A 6,703-nucleotide genomic window follows, 5' to 3' on the forward strand; every position below is an offset into this window, starting at 1 on the left:
CCATTTACGATTGACCAGTGCTCCAGATTGCTCTCCAGACCATCACAAGTTTCATTGTTGACTGCAATCTATTCACATGAAAAGTTTGGTGACAGAGTCTCCAGACCCACACTCGACCAGTGTCAGAAAATACAGCAAATCTGGACACATCAGAGAATATGACAGTGTCCCAAAGTGTTAGTGGCCTCTCTACCATCTCACTTGTCCAATCGTTTCTCCATTTGATATTGGCTGGTTGAAGCAGTGTCTTCCTTCTCGCTTCTCTGCCATAATAGCCAATTTTGCAGAGATACCTGTCAGCTATTCTGGGACTGACATCAACTTGTTCTGCTCTGTCAGAGGCCTTGCAATGAGGATTATCTTCCACACTTCTCTTAACAAAGCAAAGGGTTCTGTCAGAGGGCCTTAGTTGACCTGGGCAAGGCGATATGGACTACTTCTTCATCTGGGGAATTGAACAATTACTTTATTAACTGTAGAAAGTGGAATCACCAGGTTTTTCTGTGGTTTTAGGCTAAGTCAACCTTGAAATTGACCCAGTCTATGGCCTCTTTGTAATTCGGACAGTTCCAAGGCTTCTTTTGTACATGGCATGATTAAACAGTCATTTAGAACACGAAACATACAAATGTCAATTAATTAAAAAAGATAAAGCTCAAATTAAAATAACCACAAGACGAGGTGCTATGGGTGTCTATTTACTTTTGTCATGTTTGTGTACAAATGAATAATTTGTTAGAACTGCACTCTAAAAGACATAAAAAAAAAAGAAACCCTTTAGTAGAAAACCCAGAATTAGCCACAGTAAGGTTATCCAACTGTTTCAGCTTAATTCCTTCTGCAATGTTTTCATAAAATACAGTTGTCCCTTGGCTTGCACAGTATTCTGTTTCCTAGTTTCACTTTAGTACAATTATGCTTGGTTGTTTTTACAAATATAAAAGTAGTACTTGCTTAAGTTTTTCATTTTATTTTGTTCATTAAATGGTTAACGAAAATGTGATAATTAGTGTGAGAGACAGTTAATGGGGTGACGATCATGGGGCAATGTGTCCGTTGTGCGTCAGGCTTTTGTGTCCGTCTTCACTATTGTGCAGAGCGACAAACAAGTGTGTGTCTCGGTCAGGTGTATTTCTGTATTGTAGCAATGTGCGCTGGAAACTGTCTGTGCTAAGGAAGCCATTGGTGTCAGTGTTGTTTGTAATGAGGCGCTTTATTGTCATGGGGGAAATGCAACGGAGGTGATTCTGTGGTGCACTCCCCAATTGTGGAAGAAGGTCCTCCGTCCAATATCAGCTCATAGCTGATGCTATATATCACAAAGATGTGGCGATAAGTGCTGGTGCGCCATTCAATGCTTTTTTCACAATGGTTTTCCAGATCTGTTGGGGCATACCACCATTATGTGTACCAATGGGGTTAGGCTTGATAACTCTAAGTTGAACGTCCTGGTCGAGACCTGCTTTCACTTCCTCTTGCCAAGGAGCCAGAACTGGTATGATGGGTGACTGGTTTAGCTTTGGGATCTGCTATAGAGTGGATCGGTGTGCCAGACATCTTCGGGAGTTGCTGATGGTCGCAGACATTGAATGTGCTGGAGCTGTAGTATTATAGCAGCCACTTCTCCAGGTGAACACGTTTTCACCTCAGTGTTCGGGAATGGTAGTGAAGTGTGAGGAGGGGTTGTATTTGTTGTAGGTGGTAGGCGCATACATTCTGTGTGATCAATGAGGCTTGTCAGTACCCCACAGAGTGTTTACAGGCCAACTTGTGGTGCAATCGGTTGCAGGATGGAGTACGTTGGTCATGTTGACTCGCTTTTTGTCATAAATAAGTCTGACAACTGTTTGCTTTCCCCAATACTTTATGCAGATTGAAGCAATGACAAGAGGGTCTTCAGTATACCTGAAATGTGAAGGAAAAGATGATGGATAATAAAACAAATAATAAATGGGAAATTAAATGTAATGTAATAAATGGTAATATATGTGTGTTTAGTTGTAATCCTGTAATCAGCATAGAGGTGTTCCTAGGGTCTGCCTGTATGACTATGATATCAACAAAAGTCAAGTACAGAGGTTTATATTTGGTTTGGTAGTTCTCCTGCAGTTGTCTTACCAGAAATATAGCATCACTGGTGCTTCTTCCTGATACAAAACCAAATTGCATCTCATCTCGATTAACGCTCTTCCTAATCAGTTGGCCTATGGTCCCCTCTGTGACTTTCATCATCTGAAGAAATTAGCGCCGGTGCAATCACTGTATTTTTAAAGCACACATCATGCATATGTTAACATAGTGTCAATGAGAAAGTGCTCAATTTTCAATATTGAAAATAGAGTCCAATATTACAAGAGATCGATGTCTATCTATATACATACATATATGCGGGGTAGTCATGTACTTTCTCTGTAGCAACACACCTCTACCTGTCCCTCTATCATACTACAGCTGAGGATGAAGCCACCTCTCTCACTACTAGCAATCTACTCTGCCTTGAAATTTGCTTGGTAATTTTACTAGTGTCAGTGTTACCGAAACTGTTACTCAGACATAGAGAAACCATGTCAAAACACACATTAGAGCTAAGTGTAGTAATTCGTCTCAGATCATGTGAAATAGTCCAACCCTTGACAGCCTGGAAAACGAATGTTAAATGATGATGATGGTTACACATACACATTAACTGTATTTCTTATTTTCATTGCAATAATTAATTTGTTTCTATTATAAATAAAAAAACATCAACTTCATTTCGCATGATAATGATTAGCTTGATGATTTGTGGATGCAATGTACTGTGTGAGTATAAGGACAACTGTATTTAGTAAACAAGTGTATTTCATGATTCAACCCCTTAAAAAAAAAATTTGACCCTCAAATGTTGTTGCTTGATATTTTGCTCGTTGTTTGCATATCATGTTTTGTATTATAGGGGGCAAATTGCCAAAGGTAAGTGGTTTTTCTTATTTTGTTGAGGGTTTGTTGTTGGGATTGGGGTTCAGGACTTTAAACCCTATTAGGGGTTAGCTTGGGGGTTTGTGAACGGTTTTTAGAGAGATTAGTTAGGTAAGAGATGAAAGTTTGAACTAGGGGTTAGGCTTTGCGGTGATGGGGAGGGTAGAGATTAAACAGGATCAGTATTGAAGATGAAGGTTTATTGTGAGTGTTGATCATGGTTTAATGTTGGGTTTAGCAGTGAAAGACAGGGATAAGGGCTAAGGTTAGTGTTTTGTGCGATCATGCCTCATCCCCTACTAGAATAGGAGAAATATAACCACGGAAAGCATCATATAGTTCGTTCTTCTATTGTTAACCATAATTCACAGGACATCGTGGTGTTGAGGGCAGGTAGGGATTACCCATAGGACACGTAATGCCACACATCTGCAACATTGCTTTGCTTTGTAGACATCACTACCAATCAGAATGCCTGGCAACAGGCAGCTTCAATGAAAGCATCACCCGACAAGGTCCGCTGCCCCATCATCACTTGATGCCAATCGTGCCTGGCTGAGAGAAGTCTCCTATGGAAACAGGGCCTGGACCAGCGTCAATATGAAATTGATTGCCGCTCACATCAGCTCTATAGATCTCGGTGCCGTGACCCTACAAATATCTGGGACTGCTCCATCATCTGCAAAGTGCACGTCCCGTCTATTTGTGTACATCATTCCTTCAAGTGACAAACTTGTTTTTCTCCAAGAATGTGCGCGCCACTCTCGTGTTAGTTATCCCCACATCTCCAGAACTGGAGAATGGTGTGTCAATGTAGGCATCCCGATGGAAACATTTCGGAACACTGTTATCTGCTTCTTATTGGTAATATCCATTGCCGTATATGGAGAATATATCTCCGATATCTGCTGTTATTCATGTGTGGTTCAAAGGTTTATTTCGACCTTGTTTGTGAGATTAAGAAGTAGAGAAATAGGAAGCAGAAGTGTGTCTATTGTCTGTCAGTGCTTTCTCTACCGTAATGTTCGCGATTTTGAGAATCCTCCTTCCACTAGCAATTACAATTTTATTCGTTGATCATTTTTTGCTTGTAACCCTTCCTTTGCTTTGTGGACGTCACGGCCCATTAGAAGCCCGTCATATATATATATATATTTGTGTAGGAGTGGCTGTGTGTTAAGTAGCTTGCTTACGAACCACATGGTTCCGGGAGTTCAGTCCCACTGTGTGGAACCTTGGGCAAGTGTCTTCTACTATTGGCTCGGGGCCGAGCAAAGCCCTGTGAGTGGATTTGATAGACGGAAACTGAAAGAAGCGCATCATATATATGTATAAGTGTAGGAATGGCTGTGTGTTAAATCGCTTGCTTACGAAGCACATAGTTCCGTGTTTAGTCCCACTGCGTGGCACCTTAAGCAAGTGTCTTCTACTACAGCCTCGGGGCCGACCAAAGCCTTGTGAGTGGATTTGGTAGATGGAAACTGAAAGAAGCCCGTCTTATATAAATATATATATATATATAGGTGTAGGAATGGCTGTGTTTTAAGTAGCTTGCTTACGAAGCATATGGTTCCGAGGTTCAGTTCCAATGCGTGGCACCTTGGGCAAGTGTCTTCTACTATAGCCTCAGGACAACCGAAGATTTGTGAGTGGATTTGGTAGACGGAAATTGAAAGAAGAGCATTTTATATATATATACAAGTGTAGGAGTGTAGGAATATTTTTTAATGAAAGTTTCTATGCAAATATTATGTGCTTACGAACCACATAGTTCCGTGGTTCAGTTGCACTGCGTGACACCTTGGAAAATGTGATAAGCGCTCGTGTGCAGGTACGGCAAATGTGCCTGGATCGGGGCGATATTTGTAGGGCAAGTGTCTTCTACTATAGCCTCGGACCAACCAAAGCCATGTGAGAGGATTTGGTAGACGGAAACTGAAAGAAGTCAACCTTATATATATATATTTATATGTATTTGTGTAGGAGTGGCTGTGTGTTAAGTAGCTTGCTTACGAACCACGTAGCTCCGTGGTTTAGTTCCACTGTGTGGCACCTTGGACAAGTGTCTTCTACTACAGCCTCGGGGCCAACCAAAGCCTTGTGAGTGGATTTGGTAGACGGAAACTGAAAGAAGCCCGTCATATATATATATATATTTGTGTAGGAGTGGCTGTGCGTTAAGTAGCTTGCTTACGAACCACATGGTTCCGAGAGTTCAGTCCCACTGTTTGGCACCTTGGGCAGGTGTCATCTACTACAGCTTCGGGGCTGACCAAAGCCTTGTGAGTGGATTTGGTAGACGGAAACTGAAAGAAGCCCATCTTATATATATATAGGTGTAGGAATAACTGTGTGTTAAGTAGCTTGCTTACGAAGCATATGGTTCCGGGGGTTGAGTCCCACTGCGTGGCACCTTAAGCAAGTGTCTTCTACTATAGCCTCGGGGCCGACCAAAGCCTTGTGAGTGGATTTGGTAGACGGAAACTGAAAGAAGCCCGTCTTATATATATATATATATATATATATGTAGGTGTAGGAATGGCTGTGTTTTAAGTAACTTGCTTACGAAGCATATGGTTCCGTGTTTAATCCCACTGCTTGCCATCTTAAGCAAGTGTCTTCTACTATATCCTCATGCCAACCGAAGACTTGTGAATGGATTTGATAGACGGAAACTGAAAGAAGCCCATCATATATATATATAAGTGTACCAGTGGCTGTGTGTTAAGTCGCTTGCTTACGAACCACAAGGTTCCGTGTTTAGTCCCACTGTGTGGCACCTTGGGCAAAAGTCTTCTACTATAGCCTCAGGTCAACCGAAGCCTTGTGAGTGGATTTGATAGACGGAAACTGAAAGAAGCCCATCATATATATATATATATATAGGTGTAGGAGTAGCTGTGTGTTAAGTAGCTTGCTTACGAACGACATGGTTCCTAGGTTCAGTTCCAATGCGTGGCACCTTAGGCAAATGTCTTCTACTACAGCCTCAGGCCAACCGAAGCCTTGTGAGTGGATTTGGTAGACGGAAACTGAAAGAAGTCAACCTTATATATATATATATATAAGTGTAGCAGTGTATGTGTGTTAAGTAGCTTGCTTACGAACGACATGGTTCCTAGGTTCAGTTCCAATGCGTGGCACCTTAGGCAAATGTCTTCTACTACAGCCTCAGGCCTACCGAAGCCTTGTATGTGGATTTGGTAGACAGAAACTGAAAGAAGCCCATCTTATATATATATATAGGTGTATGAATGGCTATGTCTTAAGTTGCTTACTTACGAAGCATATGGTTCCGGGGTTTCAGTCCCACTGTGTGGCACCTTGGGCAAGTGTCTTCTACTATAGCCGTCTATACTGTACCCCCACCCCTATTCCAAAGCACTTTCACCGGAAATTTGTGTATATGCAGAATCTCCATAATAAATAATATTTGCATAGAAAATTTCATTAAAAAATATTCATTTTTCTCAGAGTTATGACCTTCCAAAATCCTTAGGGTACAATTATGCCTTTATCTCCATGGTTTTAAAGGGAGATAATACTTAAACGTTTGCTATTTTAAAGTCATTGCAAGAGTTGTCGTTCTTGTCCTGTAAGGGTGGTAATTAGAAAAGACGTCTTGGAACATTCATATATGTAAATCATTATAGTTATTTCCCTTAGAATGTGAATTATATTTTTAAATTCTAAAATATAATTTTCTATTCTAAGGGAGGTAACTATAACAATTGCGGAATATGAA

The sequence above is a fragment of the Octopus bimaculoides genome, chromosome 11, assembly GCF_046866305.1.
Source record: "Octopus bimaculoides isolate indiv1 chromosome 11, ASM4686630v1, whole genome shotgun sequence".
Taxonomy (NCBI): domain Eukaryota; kingdom Metazoa; phylum Mollusca; class Cephalopoda; order Octopoda; family Octopodidae; genus Octopus; species Octopus bimaculoides.